Genomic DNA, 19,760 nt, shown 5'->3' with positions numbered 1-19,760 from the left:
AGAAAAAGCAGTGAAAAACAAAAGCTTGCGAAAAAAAAAGAATTGGCGAAAAAAAAATAGAAAGAAAAAGAAAAAGCAAGCAGAGAAAGCCAATAGCCCTTAAAACCAAAAGGCAAGGGTAAAAAGGATCCAAGGCTTTGAGCATCAATGGATAGGAGGGCCCAAGGAAATAAAATCCAGGCCTAAGCGGCTAAATCAAGCTGTCCCTAACCATGTGCTTGTGTCATGAAGGTCCAAGTGAAAAGCTTGAGACTGAGTGGTTAAAGTCGTGATCCAAAGCAAAAAGAGTGTGCTTAAGAGCTCTGGACACCACTAACTGGGGACTCTAGCAAAGCTGAGTCACAATCTGAAAAGGTTCACCCAGTTATGTGTCAGTGGCATTTATGTATCTGGTGGTAATACTGGAAAACAAAGTGCTTAGGGCCACGGCCAAGACTCATAAGTAGCTGTGTTCAAGAATCAACATGCTTAACTAGGAAAGTCAATAACACTATCCGAAATTCTAAGTTCCTAGAGAAGCCAATCATTCTGAACTTCAAAGGAAAAAGTGAGATGCCAAAACTATTCAGAAGCAAAAAGCTACAAGTCCCGCTCATCTAATTATAATTAATATTCATTGATATTCTGAAATTTATAGTATATTCTCTTCTTTTTATCCTATTTGATTTTCAGTTGCTTGGGGACAAGCAACAATTTAAGTTTGGTGTTGTGATGAGCGGATAATTTATACGCTTTTTGGCATTGTTTTTAGGTAGTTTTTAGTAAGTACAAACTACTTTTAGGGATGTTTTCATTAGTTTTTATGTTAAATTCACATTTCTGGACTTTACTATGAGTTTGTATGTTTTTCTGTGATTTCAGGTAATTTCTGGCTGAAATTGAGGGACTTGAGCAAAACTCTGAAAAAGGCTGACAAAAGGACTGCTGATGCTGTTGGAATCTGACCTCCCTGCACTCGAAATGGATTTTTTGGAGCTACAGAACTCCAAATGGCGCGCTCTCAACGGCGTTGGAAAGTAGACATCCAGAGCTTTCCAACAATATATAATAGTCCATACTTTATTCGGAAATTGATGACGTAACTTGGCGTTGAACGCCAAGTACATGCTGCTGTCTAGAGTTAAACGCCAGAAAAACGTCATGATCCGGAGTTGAACGCCCAAAACACGTCATAACCTGGAGTTCAACTCCAAGAAAAGCCTCAGCTCGTGGATAGATCAAGCTCAGCCCAAGCATACACCAAGTGGGTCCCGGAAGTGGATTTATGCATCAATTACTTACTCATGTAAACCCTAGTAGCTAGTCTAGTATAAATAGGATAAGTTACTATTGTATTAGACATCTTTTGACAGTTTAATCTTTTGACTTTGTAGTCTTTGATCATTCGGTCTCTTGATCACTCAGGGGGCTGGCCATTCGGCCATGCCTGAACCTTTTACTTATGTATTTTCAACAGTGGAGTTTCTGCACACCATAGATTAAGGGTGTGGAGCTCTGCTGTACCTCAAGTTTTAACACAATTACTATTACTTTCTATTCAATTCTCTTTTATTCTTATTCCAAGATATACGATGCACTTAACTTTGATGAATGTGATGATCCGTGACACTCATCATCATTCTCACCTATGAACGCGCGTGACTGACAACCACTTCCGTTCTACCTTAGGCCGGGCGCATATCTCTTAGATTCCCCAACAGAATCTTCGTGGTATAAGCTAGATAGATGGCGGCATTCATGAGGATCCGGAAAGTCTAAACCTTGTCTGTGGTATTCCGAGTAGGATTCTGGGATTAAATGACTGTGACGAGCTTTAAACTCGCGATTGCTGGGTGTGATGACAAGCGCAAAAGGATCAATGGATCCTATTCCAACATGATCGAGAACCAACAGCTGATTAGCCGTGCTATGACAGAGCATAGGAACGTTTTCACTGAGAGGATGGGATGTAGCCACTGACAACGGTGATGCCCTACATACAGCTTGCCATGGAAAGGAGTAAGAAGGATTGGATGAATGTAATAGGAAAGTAGAGATTCAAGAGGAGCATAGCATCTCCATACACTTATCTGAAATTCCCACTATTAATTTACATAAGTATTTCTATCCCTTTTATTTTCTACTTATTCCATTAATCAAATTTAAACTAATAATCCAATTATCCTTGAATCCGCCTGACTGAGATTTGCAAGGTGACCATAGCTTGCTTCATACCAACAATCTCTGTGGGATCGACCCTTACTCACGTAAGGTATTACTTGGATGACCCAGTACACTTGCTGGTTAAGTTGAACGGAGTTGTGAACCATGGTATTGGCATCATGTTTTCGGCGCCATTGCCAGGGAATGAAAAGCAATGAATTTTGCAAAATGGAATAACACATGAATAACAATTTTGTCCACCAGCACGCAGATCGGTAAGATAGTCAGTATCTACCAAGGGGTCCTCCCCAAGAACGGTGTTATCCACCCACAGTGAAAGAGATTCTAAAGAAGATATTTCTTCCTAAAAAGGTGAGCGAAGCCTACAAAAGAAAAAGTGGAAAGAATCAAAAACAGGGTCTCTAAAGGGCCTGAAGTAAATCCCTCAATAAAAAAAAACCGAGTCGCTAGGCCTACGGTTAACCCTCCTCTAAACAAGAACATGCAAATAAAAGCACTTATAAAAGAGGAGAAGGGAAAAGAACTGACCTTTACTTTCGAAGGATCAGGGGTGCAAAAGCAGTTGATCGAAGAAAAAGGAAGCTTTCTTTCAGAACAGAGTGTGTAAGTGAGAAAGTTTTCAGAAACGAAACAAGGAAAGAGAGGGAAAAGTATTTATAAACACGTTAGGAGCATAAAGGTAAAACGACGTAACCATTTAAGAGATGCACCGTTATCAATGTAACCGCTCCCCAAGTGTAAATGCTCAAACCTCTGAAGAGACGCGACATTTGATTAGACACGACGGTTGAGAAATTTAAATCACGTCGGTTCCTGAAAATCACGTCGGTTCCTCACCACGTCGGCTGGAATCCTGAGCTACGTACTCTAGCCCAACTTGCAAAAGAATTTGGACTCGAGTAGGGGCACTGTTCATACCCTGGCCCAATGCCAAGGCCCAGATCCAAATAATATAAAAAGGTCCAATTCATAAGATTGGTCTTCCCCCACAACCGACCTCCTCACAAGAGGTTGGGTTTGACATAGGCTCCATCAGAAGGAAGTCGGGAAAGAAGGTTAGTTGGCAGATAACACTCATTCAAATAAGTAACTACCCCTAAAATCTCTCAATCTACTTCTAGGAGTCAAATCTCAACCTCCTTAAGATAAAAGGACGGTTATCCTCCTTAAAAGGTGGAACCACTCCAATGGTGGTTATGGATTCACCACTATAAGTACACTGACACCCCTCAGGTATCTCTAAGTTCCCATACTCTCTAAACTTGCTTAGACCGCTTGCTTACTTAGGCATCAGAGTGTCTTTGCAGGTACTACCCCCCCATTCCTTCATACACACAAGTCAGACGAAGGCCCCCAGACGGGAACTAGGACAAAGGGCCTCCCTCTTCAAACAATCAGGCCAACCTTACAAGTCTAGCCCACCAATCTCTGGTTACCTGACGTAACAAATATCTATTTATTTTACCCATTTGTTTATTCTATAATATATGTCAGTTATATTTTTTAATATAATTTATTATTAAATTATCAAATATATTCTTAATTTATATAAGTATTAAAAATTATTGTATTATTTTATCTTGTTATTAGTTAAGGTTGACTAAATTTTGTTATATTATCTTTAATTTATTACTCTTGATTATAAATTTTTATCAATAATATAATGTGTATTCGAAGAAAGTGACAGATAAAATAAATGGATTAGAGGGAATATTCTACGAAATTACTAAGTAAATTTAAATAGCGGGTGTGGCTAAAAAATTTATCCTAACATCCTAATACATTGAAAAAAAGTTTTGGGTTTATAGAATGTAATTATTTTTATTCAAAAGAGATCTCCTAATTATTATGGAAAGAGGGAAGAATTAATTACATTGTAGAATTAGATTTAGTAAAATCTGTAAAAGAAGATATGATTAGTATTGAGTTATAGGATGATAATAATTAATGGTATGTTGTGTGTTAAATAATTGTGTCTGCATGGATAAACCATAGTGTCCACGCAGCACCTTCCTCTTCGTTCATTTCTTGTCACTCACACTTGACACTTATACATAGATAACAATAACATAACATCCCAGAACTCCAAATTTCCTTTCCTCTTTCTTCTTCTCTCTGGTAGTTGGTGTTATTGTATAAAGCGTCATTCCTGCACGCTTCATTCTCTCTCTTCATCGCGTTATTCATCGCATTCTTCAGGCTCCCAATTCTCTTCCTCTACGCTCTCCAAACCTACATCCACCCTGATACCCAACCCTCTACCTCCAACGGCCTTCGTTCTACCATTTGCCGCCCTAGCACCTCCGAAGGCCCTACTCCCGACCTTAGAAACCGCCTCAAGAATAAGGACAAGTTCGATTTCGACGAGAAGAATGCCCAGATCTTCAGGCTCAGGCTCGACCATGCTGAATTTTGGGTTCGGATCACACCTCTTTATTGCTTTAAGACCTCCATTTTGCTGGTCTTGATGGGTTTTGGAAGGTTTTCCTTGTTGCATTCATGGGATTCCTTTCATTGGTGTTGTTCATTCCTGCTGCTAAAATTGGACGTTCCTTTTGGCTTGGAATTGATCAAATTCATTGCAATTTGTCCGTTATCACTTGTGGATGGTTTGGTTGCACCATCCATTATGGCAACCAACGGTTTGTTATATTTACTGCTTTGATTTGGATTAAGCCTTAGTTGAGATTTTCGTGAACAACTCAAACTTGAACAATAACAATAGTAAGGGTGGCAGTGAAGTTAGCAATGCATAAAAATTGTTGGGAAACATGGGATTTTCACCTTCTGATGTTAGGAACTTTAGGTGGTGGTACTTGTTTGGGTCTAGTTTGTTGCAGATTATGGCATTAAGGCCAAGCCTTCAGATGTATCTGAATGAAGCTCTTTTATCTTGGTACCAAAGGCTCCATGCTAGCAAGGTTCCTGACTTGGATTATAGCAGGGCAAAGATGTTCTGCATAATCACTACTTGTGCCTTGTGGTTTTGCAGTTCCTTGGCCCACCTGTGCTGGTACTTCTCTTTCTTGGGTTATCTCAGATTGATGTTCCTTCTATTGCAAACCTCCTATTATTGAGTGTTGAATTTATTCAGTGGAGTGTTGAATTTATAACAGAAATTTTGCAGCTTATTTAATGGATTATGATTGATTCTTTAGGTAACTACAAAATTTCAAATATAACTAAGTTGTTTGTAGCTGTTTATCAAAATTTGGGGATTTAGGGTTAAAAATAGTGGGAGGGACCAATGTGGGTATAAATTGGAAATGAGCCAGCACAGCTAGCTGTTGGAGCCACGTAAGCACTTCAATGATGACTCATCACCAGAAATATGCCGAGAGACCATTATGAGTACTCAGAGATCTATTTGGAGGACTACAATGGAGAAATTGGAATCTTGAGGACTACATTAAGTAATCATGTGAATCTCGGGGACTACTATGGAATTTACTCGACCAGTGGGCATGCGATCCTCTCCATTTGGTGTTCACCAAAAGAATCTCCTCTATAGAGAAATTTTTTCGACATCTTATACAGACTTGGATAATACACTTAGAACTATTCAATATTAAGTTAATAATCACTAACTGACCCACTTTGTTCAGGATCGTTGTATTCCACATCTTCAGCTTCTTTTCCACCTTGGCAATGATGGGTTACCACATTTGCACTATGTGTGGAAACTGATAAACCACTATTTTATGGTTTATCTTATGTTGAATTGAGTGGTTTTTATCACCTTTCTCCTACGCCTGTTCATGTAATTAGCATGTTATACGTTTACCTTCCTGATTTATAACTATGATTAAAAACTTGCTTTCAGAGCCTTTAATTTGTAGATTTTTATCCATCTCTATACCATTCGATGCCGTTATCTGTGTGTTCAGGCTTTACAGGGCATGAATGGCTTGGAGAATGGAAAGGAAGCTTGCAAAAATGGAAGGAACACAAAGAAACGATGGAGGTGACCAGCGAGACACGACGCGCACGCATGGCCGATGCGTGCGCGTGATTTGGAGCATTCCATAGCGACGCGCACGCACACTTGACGCGCACGCGTGATTAGCTCTGAGGACAAGCGACGCGTATGTGTAACTGTCGCGTATGCGTGACAAGGAGTTTTTGCAAACGACGCGTACTCGTGACTGACGCGTACGCGTGACATACGCGATGTGCAGCAGTTGCAGAAAAATACTGGAGGCGATTTCGAGCCAGTTTCAGATCCAGTTTTTGGCCCAGAAACACAGACTAGAGCCAGAGAATAGCAGGGACTCAAGACACATTCTTATTCTGCATAGTTTTAGTTTTAGTTCTGAATCTAGAGAGAGATTTCCACTTCTTCCTCTAGGTTTTCTTCATATTCATAGATTTTTAATTTTGATGCTTTTGATGTTTTGTGATTGGGATATTGAGAAGAGTTGCTACATCCACTGAAGCTTCATTGTTCTAGTTTGTTCCCTTTGTCCCTTACTCTTTCATATCCTTAATCCTTGTTCAGAGTTACAATTGGATTATTTTTAGAATTTATTAATACAAAGAACCATTTTTACTTTTAATTAATTTTTAGTTATTATTTATTATGTCTCACTTTTATTCCTCTCTTAATTCTATAAAAGTTATATTCATATTAATGGAGTAGTTTCCTACTTGATTGGGAGTTGATTAAGAGGAAAACCTTGAGTTGGGATACTCAAGTGTTAATCCTAATTGGGAGTTGTTGGCTGACTCTCTTGTCTCTGACTCTAATCCTTTCTTAGAGTGATAGGATTAGTTGGAGAGTTACTTGACTTTCCCTTATTATATAAGGGATAACTAAGTAGAATGACAACCCTTTTATTATTACACTTGGGAAAATTCAACAAGGATAGAACTTCCAATTAATCTTCTCTCAGTCAAGACTTTTATTTGAATTACATAAATTCTCAATCATTTATTTCTCTATTTCTCTAACTCAAAAATTTTTTTGGAAAACCTCTGATCAGTAAATAACACTCTCTCTGCAACTCGTTGGGAGACGACCTGGGATTCATACTCCCAGTATTTTATTTCTAAAATTTGTGACAACTCTTTAAAAATTGATACGCAGAATTTTCATTGGTTAAGAGCTATACTTGTAACGCTGTTTTCTCTATAAACTCTTAATCGGTGATTTTCTGCCACGTCAATTTTTGGTGCCGTTGTCGGGGAGTTGCAACAGTGTGCTAATTTATTGGTCGGAATTTATTTATTTGCATTTTATTTTCTTTTATTTTATTACCATGAGCTGTATGTTTCTTTCACTAAATGACGCGTTCACTGCCTGATCCAAGCCTACCCGCATTTGATCCTAAAATTGAAAGAACTATTTCACGTATAAGGCAGGCTCGGTGTCGGTTAGTCCTATCTAAGGACAAATCTGAAACGTTATTTAAGGAAGAAACAAGCTCCCTTTCTACTGATTTGGTCGATTTGAGCACAGAGAACATGGCAGCTCCCAGGAGGATTACTCTCCAGTAAGCAGGAGCTCCGGACTTTACACTGCCACCTTTCCAAGCGCGTCATCCAAATCTGGGTGTAGATATTGAACTGAAAACTGCACTAATCAATCTACTACCGAAGTTTCATGGCTTACCTGCTTAAGAGCCTCTCAAGCACCTCAGGGATTTTCAGATAGCCTATTCAACTGTTAAGCGTAATGGTACAGCTGAGACTTTTATTATGCTAGTCGCCTTCCCATTTTCTCCTGAGGGAAAGGCGAGGGAGTGTTACTACACTCAACCTGAAGTAGTTGTTACTAACTGGGATACGCTTAGAAGAGAACTCTTAGAAAAATACTTTCCAGCTGAAGTTACTGATAGACTGAGGAAATAAATTTTAATGATTATTCAAGGCGAATCTAAGACTCTTTACGAATATTGGGAGCGCTTCAATAATCTCCTAGACGCATGCCCCCACCACATGATTGACAAGGTGGTGTTGATAAGCTACTTCACACAGGGTATGAAGCCTCAGGACAAGACTACATTAGATGGTGCGAGCAATGGTTCTCTGAAAAAGTATAAGACCATAGACGAAGCATGGCAACAGATCGTCGACCTGAGTTAAAATTCACTTTTCTGGACTTTACTATGAGTTTGTGTGTTTTTCTGTGATTTCAAGTATTTTTTGGCTGAAATTGAGAGACCTGAGCAAAAATCTGATTCAGAGACTGAAAAGGACTGCAGATGCTGTTGGATTCTGACCTCCCTGCACTCGAAGTGGATTTTCTGGAGCTATAGAAGCCCAATTGGCGCTCTCTCAACGGCGTTGGAAAGTAGACATCCTGGGCTTTCCAGCAATATATGATAATTCATACTTTGCCCAAGATTTGATGGCCCAAACCGGCGTTCAAAGTCACCTTCAGAATTCCCAGCGTTAAACGCCGGAACTGGCACCAAAGTGGGAGTTAAACGCCCAAACTGGCACAAAAGCTGGCGTTTAACTCCAAGAAGAGTCTCTACACGAAAATGCTTCATTGCTCAGCCCAAGCACACACCAAGTGGGCCCGGAAGTGGATTTTTATGTCATTTACTCATCCTTGTAATTCTTAAGCTACTAGTTCCCTATAAATAGGACCTTTTTCTATTGTATTGGACATCTGGGTAGCTATCTTTAGTCTTATGCTATCTTAGATCATGGGGCTGGCCTCACGGCCATGCCTAGACCTTGTTCTTATGTATTTTCAACGGTGGAGTTTCTACACACCATAGATTAAGGTGTGGAGCTCTGCTGTACCTCGAGTATTAATGCAATTACTATTGTTCTTCTATTCAATTCAACTTGTTCTTGTTCCAAGATATCACTTGTTCCTCAACTTGATGAATGTGATGATCCGTGACACTCATTATCATTCTCACCTATGAACGTGTGACTGACAACCACCTCCGTTTTACCTTAGATTGGCTGGATATCTCTTTGATTCCTGATACATGACGCATGGTTGCCGCTCGCCTGACAACCGAGTGCTCGTCTGACAACCGAGCGCTCGCCTGACAACCGAGCCAGCCATTCCATGAGATCAGAGTCTTCGTGGTATAAGCTAGAACTGATGGTGGCATTCAAGAGAATTCGGAAGGTCTAAACCTTGTCTGTGGTATTCTGAGTAGGATTCAATGATTGAATGACTGTGACGAACTTCAAACTCGCGATTGTGGGGCGTTAGTGACAGACGCAAAAGAATCACTGGATTCTATTCCGACATGATCGAGAACCGACAGCTGGATAGCCGTGCTATGACAGGGTGCGTTGAACATTTCCACTGAGAGGATGGGAGGTAGCCACTGACAACGGTGAAACCCTTGCATACAGCTTGCCATGGAAAGGAGTAAGAAGGATTGGATGAAGACAGTAGGAAAGCAGAGAGACGGAAGGGACAAGGCATCTCCATTCGCTTATCTGAAGTTCTTACCAATGAATTGCATAAGTATCTCTATCTTTATCTTTATGTTTTATTCATATATCATCCATAACCAATTGAGTCTGCCTGACTAAGATTTACAAGGTGACCATAGCTTGCTTCATACCAACAATCTCCGTGGGATCGATCCTTACTCGCGTAAGGTTTATTACTTGGACGACCTAGTGCACTTGCTGGTTAGTTGTGCGAAGTTGTGATAAAGAGTTGAGATTGCAATGAGCGTACCATGTTGATGGCGCCATTGATGATCACAATTTCGTGCACCAAGTTTTTGGCGCCGTTGCCGGGGATTGTTGAGTTTGGACAACTGACGGTTCATCTTGTTGCTTAGATTAGGTATTTTATTTTTTTCAGAATTCCTTTAATAATGAATTCTAGAGTTTCATGATGATCTGTTGAAGTCTGGCTGGCTGTGAAGCCATGTCTAATCTTATTGGACCGAGGTTTCAACTTATCATCACAAGAGCTTGTTGATTTCTATCAATCTTGCTGTTGAAGCAATGATCTGCTGAGGCCTGGCTGGCCATTGGCCATGTCTAGTATTTTGGACCGGAGCTTTCTTTGAAAGCTTGGCTGGCTGTGAAGCCATGTCTAATTCCTGGACCGGAGTCTTAGACTAGCATTGCAATGATTCCTGGAATTCTAATTAAGAATTCTGAAACCTTTATTTTCTTTTTTCATATAATTTTCGAAAAATAAAAAAAATTACAAAATCATAAAAACCAAAAATATTTTATGTTTCTTGTTTGAGTCCAGTGTCTCATTTTAAGTTTGGTGTATTGCATGCATTGTTTATTTGATCTTGGTTCTATTTTCAAGTCAATAATACAGAGAACTGAAGATTCAGTACATGCAGCAGAGGAATTATACAGAAAAAGCAGGGCGTTCGAAACGCCCAGTGAAGAAGGGAAAACTGGCGTTTAAACGCCAGCCAGGATACCTGGCTGGGCGTTTAATGCTCAAAAGGGTTGCATTTTGGGCGTTAAACGCCAGAATGGATACCATTCTGGGCGTTTAACGCTAGGATGGCACAAGAGGGAAGATTTTGTTTTTAATGCAAATTTTTTTTTCAGGTTTTCAAATTTTTTCAAAATCAAATCTTTTTCAAAAATCAATTTCTTTCCATTTTCAAAAATACTTGCTATCAATTAATGATTTGATTCAACATTTCAAGTATGTTGCCTTTTCTGTTGAGAAAGGTTTAATGTTTGAATCATATCTTTTCTTGTTAGCCAAGTCATTAATTTTTAAAATCAAATCTTTTTTTAAATTGTTTTTCAAATCATATCTTTTCAATCATATCTTTTTTAAAACCATAACTTTTCAATCATATCTTTTTAATTTCTTATTTCAAAATCTTTTTCAAAAATCACTTGATTTCTTTTCCAATTTTGGTTTTCGAAAATCAATTAATGTTTTTCAAAATGTTTTTTTAGAATCTTTTTAAATTATTTTCGAAAATCTCTTCCCCTCTTTTCACATCCTTCTATTTATGGAGTACCACTCCTCCTCAATGCACAATTCGAACGCTATCTGACTAAGTTCGAATTCTTCTCCCTCTTCCTTCTATTTTTTCTGTTCCTCTAACACCTCAAGGAATCTCTATACTGTGACATAGAGGATTCCATATTTTCTTGTTCTCTTCTCTTTCATATGAGCAGGAGCAAAGACAAAGGCATTCTTGTTGAGGCTGATCCTGAACCTGAAAGGACCTTGAAGCGAAAGCTAAGAAAAGCTAAGGCACAACTCTCTGTAGAGGACCTAACAGAAATCTTCAAAGAAGAAGAACCTGTGGCAGCCGAAAACAACAACAATGCCAACAATGCAAGGAAGGTGCTGGGTGACTTTACTGCACCTACTCCCGACTTCTATGGGAGAAGCATCTCTATCCCTGCCATTGGAGCAAACAACTTTGAGCTTAAGCCTCAATTAGTTTCTCTAATGCAACAGAATTGCAAGTTCCATGGACTTCCACTGGAAGATCCTCATCAGTTTTTAGCTGAATTCTTGCAAATCTGTGACACTGTCAAGACCAATGGGGTTGACCCTGAGGTCTACAGACTTATGCTATTCCCTTTTGCTGTAAGAGACAGAGCTAGGATATGGTTGGACTCACAACCTAAAGAAAGCCTGAACTCTTGGGAGAAGCTAGTCAATGACTTCTTGGCAAAGTTCTTTCCACCTCAAAAATTGAGTAAGCTTAGAGTGGAAGTCCAAACCTTCAGACAGAAGGAAGTTGAATCCCTCTATGAAGCTTGGGAAAGATACAAACAATTAATCAGAAAGTGTCCCTCTGACATGCTTTTTGAATGGAGCATCATAGGTATTTTCTATGATGGTCTCTCTGAACTATCCAAGATGTCATTGGATAGCTCTGCTGGAGGATCTCTTCATTTGAAGAAGACGCCTGCAGAAGCTTAAGAACTAATTGAAATGGTTGCAAATAACCAATTCATGTACACTTCTGAAAGGAATCCTGTGAACAACGGGACAAGTCAGAAGAAAGGAGTTCTTCAGATTGATACTCTGAATGCCATATTGGCTCAGAACAAAATATTGACTCAGCAAGTCCATATGATCTCTCAAAGTCTGTCTGGAATGCAAAATGCACCAAGCAGTACTAAGGATGCTTCATCTAAAGAAGAAGCTTATGATCCTGAGAACCCTTCAATGGAAGAGGTGAATTACCTGGGAGAACCCTATGGAAACACCTATAATTCTTCATGGAGAAATCATCCAAATTTCACATGGAAGGATCAACAGAAACCTCAACAAGGTTTCAACAACAATAATGGTGGAAGAAACAGGTTTAGCAATGGCAAACCTTTTCCATCATCTTCTTAGCAACAGATAGAGAATTCTAAGCAGAACCACTATGACTTAGCAACCATGGTCTCTGATCTAATCAAAACCACTCAAAGTTTCATGAATGAAACAAGGTCCTCCATTAGAAACTTGGAGGCACAAGTGGGACAGCTGAGCAAGAAAATTACTGAACTCCCTCCTAGTACTCTTCCAAGCAATACAGAAGAAAATCCAAAAAGAGAGTGCAAGGCCGTCAACATGGCCGAATTTGGAGAGGAGGAAGAGGCAGTGAACGCCACTGAGGAAGACCTCAATGGACGTCCACTGGCCTCCAATGAGTTCCCTAATGAGGAACCATGGGAATCTGAGGCTCAAAATGAGACCATAGAGATTCCATTGGACTTACTTCTGCCTTTCATGAGCTCTGATGAATATTCTTCCTCTGAAGAGGATGAGTATGTCACTGAAGAGCAAGTTGCTAAATACCTTAGAGCAATCATGAAGCTAAATGACAAGTTATTTGGTAATGAGACTTGGGAGGATGAACCTCCTTTGCTCACCAAAGAAATGGATGACTTGTCTAGGCAGAAATTACCTCAAAAGAGACAAGATCCTGGAAAGTTCTCAATTCCTTGCGCCATAGGCACCATGACCTTCAAGAAGGCCTTGTGTGACCTAGGGTCAAGTGTAAACCTCATGCCTCTCTCTGTAATGGAGAAGCTAGGGATCTTTGAGGTACAAGCTGCAAGAATCTCACTAGAGATGGCAGACAATTCAAAGAAACAAGCTTATGGACTTGTAGAGGATGTTCTGGTAAAGGTTGAAGACCATTACATCCCTGCTGATTTCATAGTCCTAGAGACTGGGAAGTGCATGGATGAATCCATCATCCTTGGCAGACCCTTCCTAGTCACAGAAAAGGCTGTGATTGATGTGGACAGAGGTGAATTGATCATTTAAGTGAATGAAGAATCCTTTGTGTTTAAGGCTCAAGGATATCCCTCTGTCACCATGGAGAGGAAGCATGAAGAGCTTCTCTCAAAACAGAGTCAAACAGAGCCCCCACAGTCAAACTCTAAGTTTGGTGTTGGGAGGCCACAACCAACTTCTAAGTTTGGTGTTGAACCCCCACATTCAAACTCTAAGTTTGGTGTTGGGAGGTTCCAACATTGCTCTGAGTATCTGTGAAGCTCCATGAGAGCCATCTGTCAAGCTACTGACATTAAAGAAGCGCTTGTTGGGAGGCAACCCAATGTTATATTTTATCTATTTTCTTTTGTTATTTTATGTTTTCTGTAGGTTGATGATCATGAGAAGTCACAAAATCAATTGAAAAAGCAAAAACAGAATGAAAACTAGAAAGAAAAACAGCACACCCTAGAGGAGAACTTACTGGCGTTTAAACGCCAGTAAGGCTAGCAGATGGGCGTTTAACGCCCAGTCTGGCACCATTCTGGGCGTTTAACGCCAGAAAGGGGCACCAGACTAGCGTTAAATGCCAGAAAAGGGTAAGCACTTGGCGTTAAACGCCAGAAATGGGCACCAGCCCGGCGTTTAACGCCAGAATTGGCTCAGAGTGCATTTTTGCACGCTACCTGGTGCAGGGATGACTTTTCCTTGACACCTCAAGATCTGTGGACCCCACATGATCCCCACCTACCCCACCACCCTCCTTCTTCTTCACCCATTCACCAATCACCTCTAGCTACCACTCTTCCCCAAAAACCCCTCACCTATCAAATCCCACTATTCTCTTCACCACTCACATCCATCCTTCATAAAACCCCACCTACGTCACTATTCAAATTCAAAACACTTTCCCTCCCAAACCCACCCTTACATGACCGAAACCTACCCCTCTCTTCACCCTATATAAACCCATCTTCACACCCTCATTTTCCCACACCCTAAACACTACTTCTCCCCCTTTGGCCGAAACATAAGCCTCCTCCATCTCCTCTATTTCTTCTTCTTCTACTCTCTTCTTTCTTCTTTTGCTCGAGGACGAGCAAACCTTTTAAGTTTGGTGTGGTAAAAGCATTTCTTTTTGTTTTTCCATAACCATTTATGGCATCTAAGGCCGGAGAAACCTCTAGAAAGAGGAAAGGGAAGGCAAAAGCTTCCACCTCCAAGTCATGGGAGATGGAGAGATTCATCTCAAGGGTGCATCAAGACCATTTCTATGAAGTTGTGGCCTTGAAGAAGGTGATCCCCGAGGTCCCTTTAGAACTCAAAAAGAGTGAATATCCGGAGATCCGACATGAGATTAGAAGAAGAGGTTGGGAAGTTCTTACCAACCCCATTCAACAAGTCGGAATCTTAATGGTTCAAGAGTTCTATGCCAATGCATGGATCACCAAGAACCATGATCAAAGTGTGAACCCGGACCCAAAGAATTGGCTTACAATGGTTCGGGGGAAATACTTGGATTTTAGTCCGAAAAATGTAAGGTTGGCATTCAACTTGCCCATGATGCAAAGAGATGAACACCCTTACACTAGAAGGGTCAACTTTGATCAAAGGTTAGACCAAGTCCTCACAGTCATTTGTGAAGAGGGCGCCCAATGAAAGAGAGATTCAAGAGGGAAGCCGGTTCAATTAAGAAGGCATGACCTCAAGCCCGTGGCTAGGGGATGGTTGGAGTTTATTCAACGCTCAATCATTCCCACTAGCAACCGGTCTGAAGTTACTCTAGACCGGGCCATCATGATTCATAGCATCATGATTGGAGAAGAAGTAGAAGTTCATGAGGTTATATCCCAAGAACTCTATAAGGTGGCGGACAAGTCCTCTACCTTGGCAAGGTTAGCCTTTCCTCATCTCATCTGTCACCTCTGTTATTCAGTTGGAGTTGACATAGAGGGAGACATCCCCATTGATGAGGACAAGCCCATCACTAAGAAAAGGATGGAGCAAACAAGAGATCCCTCTCATCATGAAATCCCTGAGATGCCTCAAGGGATGCACATTCCTCCACAAAACTATTGGGAGCAAATCAACACCTCCCTAGGAGAATTGAGTTCCAACATGGGACAACTAAGGGTGGAGCACCAAGAACATTCCATAATCATCCATGAAATTAGAGAAGATCAAAGAATCATGAGAGAGGAGCAACAAAGGCAAGGAAGAGACATTGAGGAGCTCAAGCACTCCATAAGACCTTCAAGAGGAAGAACAAGCCGCCATCACTAAGGTGGACCCGTTCTTTAATCTCCTTGTTCTTTATTTTTCTGTTTTTCGAAAATTAATGCTTATGTTTGTCCATGTTTGTGTCTTATGATCGTTAGTGTCTTAGTGTCTATGCCTTAAAGTTATGAATGTCCTATGAATCCATCACCTTTCTTAAATGAAAAAAGTTCTTAATTGAAAAAGAGAAGAATTGCATAAATTTCAGATTTTATAACAGATTAATTATTTTGATGTGGTGGCAATACTTTTGTTTTCTGAATGTATGCTTAAACAGTGCATATGTCTTTTGAATTTGTGGTTCATGAATGTTAAAGTTGTTGGCTCTTGAAAGAATGATGAAAAAGGAGACATGTTACTGAGGATCTGAAAAATCATAAAAATGATTCTTGAAGCAAGAAAAAGCAGTGAATACAAAAAAAAAACGAAAAAAAGAAGGGAGAAAGAGAAAAAGAAAGAAAAAGAAAGAAATAAAGTTGTGATCCAAGGCAAAAAGAGTGTGCTTAAGAACCCTGGACACCTCTAATTGGGGACTCTAGCAAAGCTGAGTCACAATCTGAAAAGGTTCACCCAATTATATGTCTGTGGCATGTATGTATCCGGTGGTAATACTGGAAGACAGAGTGCTTTGGGCCACGGCCAAGACTCATAAAGTAGCTGTGTTCAAGAATCATCATACTTAACTAGGAGAATTAATAACACTATCTGGATTCTGAGTTCCTAAAGAAGCCAATCATTCTGAATCTCAAAGGATAAAGCGAGATGCCAAAACTGTTCAGAGGCAAAAAGCTAAAAGCCCCGCTCATCTAATTAATACTGATCTTCATAGATGTTTTTGGAATTCATTGCATATTCTCTTCTTTTTATCTTGTTTGATTTTCAGTTGCTTGAGGACAAGCAACAATTTAAGTTTGGTGTTGTGATGAGCGGATAATTTGTACGCTTTTTGGCATTGTTTTTAGTATGTTTCTAGTATATTTTAGTTAGTTTTTAGTATATTTTTATTAGTTTTTAGTTAAAATTCACTTTTCTGGACTTTACTATGAGTTTGTGTGTTTTTCTGTGATTTCAGGTATTTTCTGGCTGAAATTGAGAGACCTGAGCAAAAATCTGATTCAGAGACTGAAAAGGACTGCAGATGCTGTTGGATTCTGACCTCCCTGCACTCGAAGTGGATTTTCTGGAGCTACAGAAGCTCAATTGGCGCGCTCTCAACGGCGTTGGAAATTAGATATCCTGGGCTTTCCAGAAATATATGATAGTCCATACTTTGCCCAAGATTTGATGGCCCAAACTGGCGTTCAAAGTCACCTTCAGAATTCCCAGCGTTAAACGCCGGAACTGGCACCAAAGTGGGAGTTAAACGCCCAAACTGGCACAAAAGCTGGTGTTTAACTCCAAGAAGAGTCTCTACACGAAAATGCTTCATTGCTCAGCCCAAGCACACACCAAGTGGGCCCGGAAGTGGATTTTTATGTCATTTACTCATCTTTGTAATTCTTAAGCTACTAGTTCCCTATAAATAGGACCTTTTTCTATTGTATTGGACATCTGGGTAGCTATCTTTAGTCTTATGCTATCTTAGATCATGGGGCTGGCCTCACGGCCATGCCTAGACCTTGTTCTTATGTATTTTCAACGGTGGAGTTTCTACACACCATAGATTAAGGTGTGGAGCTCTGCTGTACCTCGAGTATTAATGCAATTACTATTGTTCTTCTATTCAATTCAGCTTGTTCTTGTTCCAAGATATCACTTGTTCCTCAACTTGATGAATGTGATGATCCGTGACACTCATCATCATTCTCACCTATGAACGTGTGACTGACAACCACCTCCGTTCTACCTTAGATTGGGTAGATATCTCTTGGATTCCTGATACATGAGGCATGGTTGCCGCTCGCCTGACAACCGAGCCAGCCATTCCATGAGATCAGAGTCTTCGTGGTATAAGCTAGAACTGATGGCGGCATTCAAGAGAATCCGGAAGGTCTAAACCTTGTCTGTGGTATTCTGAGTAGGATTCAATGATTGAATGACTGTGACGAACTTCAAACTCGCGATTGTGGGGCGTTAGTGACAGACGCAAAAGAATCACTGGATTCTATTCCGACATGATCGAGAACCGACAGCTGGATAGCCGTGCCGTGACAGTGTGCGTTGAACATTTTCACTGAGAGGATGGGAGGTAGCCACTGACAACGGTGAAACCCTTGCATACAGCTTGCCATGGAAAGGAGTAAGAAGGATTGGATGAAGACAGTAGGAAAGCAGAGAGACGGAAGGGACAAGGCATCTCCATTCGCTTATCTGAAGTTCTTACCAATGAATTGCATAAGTATCTCTATCTTTATCTTTATGTTTTATTCATATATCATCCATAACCAATTGAGTCTGCCTGACTAAGATTTACAAGGTGACTATAGCTTGCTTCATACCAACAATCTCCGTGGGATCGACCCTTACTCGCGTAAGGTTTATTACTTGGACGACCCAGTGCACTTGCTGGTTAGTTGTGCGAAGTTGTGATAAAGAGTTGAGATTGCAATGAGCGTACCATGTTGATGGCGCCATTGATGATCACAATTTCATGCACCACTGAGTCCGCTCAGAATCACAAGCACAGAAACAACCATCCCAAAGCTGTGACAGAGATTTCCTCTAGCAGTGAGAATACTGCTCCGACACAGAGCCTATGTGAGATGACCAACCTACTGAAACAGATACATCTGGGTTAGCAACTGTCTCAACCTCCCTCACCACAACATAGTCAACAACTGGTTCCTTAGAGAGTATGCGGGATATGCATGCGCTGATTATAGTCATTACACTGATGAGTGTCCACAGCTCCAACATGAGAACAACACCTTGGCAGCTACTCACAATTTCTATGACCGCCCGAATCAAGGATATTATCAACAAGGCGGCAACTATAACCAAGGTGGGAACTTTAACCAGGGTTGGTAAGACAACTCCAACCTGGGGTGGAGAGATAATTCCAACCAAGACTGGAGGGACAACCATAACAGATGAGGCAGAGACAACCACGGAAATCAGAGGTGGAATAATAATAACAACCAGCAAAATTGGTATCAGCAGAATCCTCCATATCAACAGCAGAACCAGAGCTAACCGTACAGAGCACCTCACCTAAGGCAGTTCCAAGCATCTCAGCAAATCCCTTAGATTACTTATTCCCCTTCATCTTCTAATGACGAGTTGCTATACTCTATTGATCAAAGACAGAAGACCATGGAGAACAACCTTACCTCTACCTTAAACGGTCTGAACTTTACTTTACAAGCTCTCATCTCACAGATTGGATTACTGAATACCTCTAACAATTAGCAGCCAGCTCAAATACACTTCCCTCTCAACCTTTACCCAACCCCAAAGGAGGAATCAATGTCATTACTTTGAGGTCCGGGACTACACTGCAAGAGAGGAATCAGGAGGACCTAAGCCCACAAGAACACGCCCCAGTTGAGGACATGGTTGAAGTGGAGGATGTTGAAGTGGAAGAGGAAGTACAAGACATGGTTGAAGAAGAAGGAGCTCAACCAGAGAATAGTGCATCTAAGACAGCTAAAGCTACCAGAGATACCATCCCTATTCCATTTCCACACCTTGCACGGAAGCCCAGAAAGCAGATGGAACTTGACCCAAAAATGGTAGAAATCTTCAAAAAGGTTGAGGTAATTGTTCCCTTTTTTGATGTTATTCAGCAAGTACCTAAATATGCAAAGTTTCTGAAAGATTTATGTATACATAAGGATAAAATTCATGAATTAGAAACTATTCCTTTAGGTAGTTCTATATCTGCTTTAATGGGGGATATACCTGAAAAATGTAGTGACCTAGGTCCATGCATGGTAAACTGTACCATTGGAGGTGTAATATTTTCTGATTGCATGTGTGATTTAGGAGCGTGCATGAGTATTATGCCTTTGTCTATATATGATGCTTTAAGGCTCCCTCCCTTAAAAAGGTCGGCAGCTCGTTTTGTGTTAGCAGATAAAAGCATTATTACAGTGGTTGAAATTGCTGAGGACGTGCTGGTGAGCATTAACGGGCTCACATTTTCCATTGACTTCTGTATCTTGGAGATGCCCCAAAATAACTCAGGAAGGCCGTTATTCATCTTGCTCGAGTAACCATTCCTGAAGACCTC

General features: G+C 40.5%; 1 pseudogene; it reads left to right on the top strand.

The window, feature by feature from the left end:
- Positions 1 to 4,097: 4,097 nt before the first annotated feature.
- On the top strand, positions 4,098 to 5,299 carry LOC130949383 (uncharacterized; annotated as a pseudogene).
- Positions 5,300 to 19,760: the final 14,461 nt, after the last annotated feature.

This window comes from Arachis stenosperma, chromosome 9, assembly GCF_014773155.1.
Source record: "Arachis stenosperma cultivar V10309 chromosome 9, arast.V10309.gnm1.PFL2, whole genome shotgun sequence".
NCBI classification, from domain to species: Eukaryota; Viridiplantae; Streptophyta; class Magnoliopsida; order Fabales; family Fabaceae; genus Arachis; species Arachis stenosperma.
Note: the sequence above shows the minus strand (reverse complement) of the source record. Positions and strands in the feature narration are given on the sequence as shown.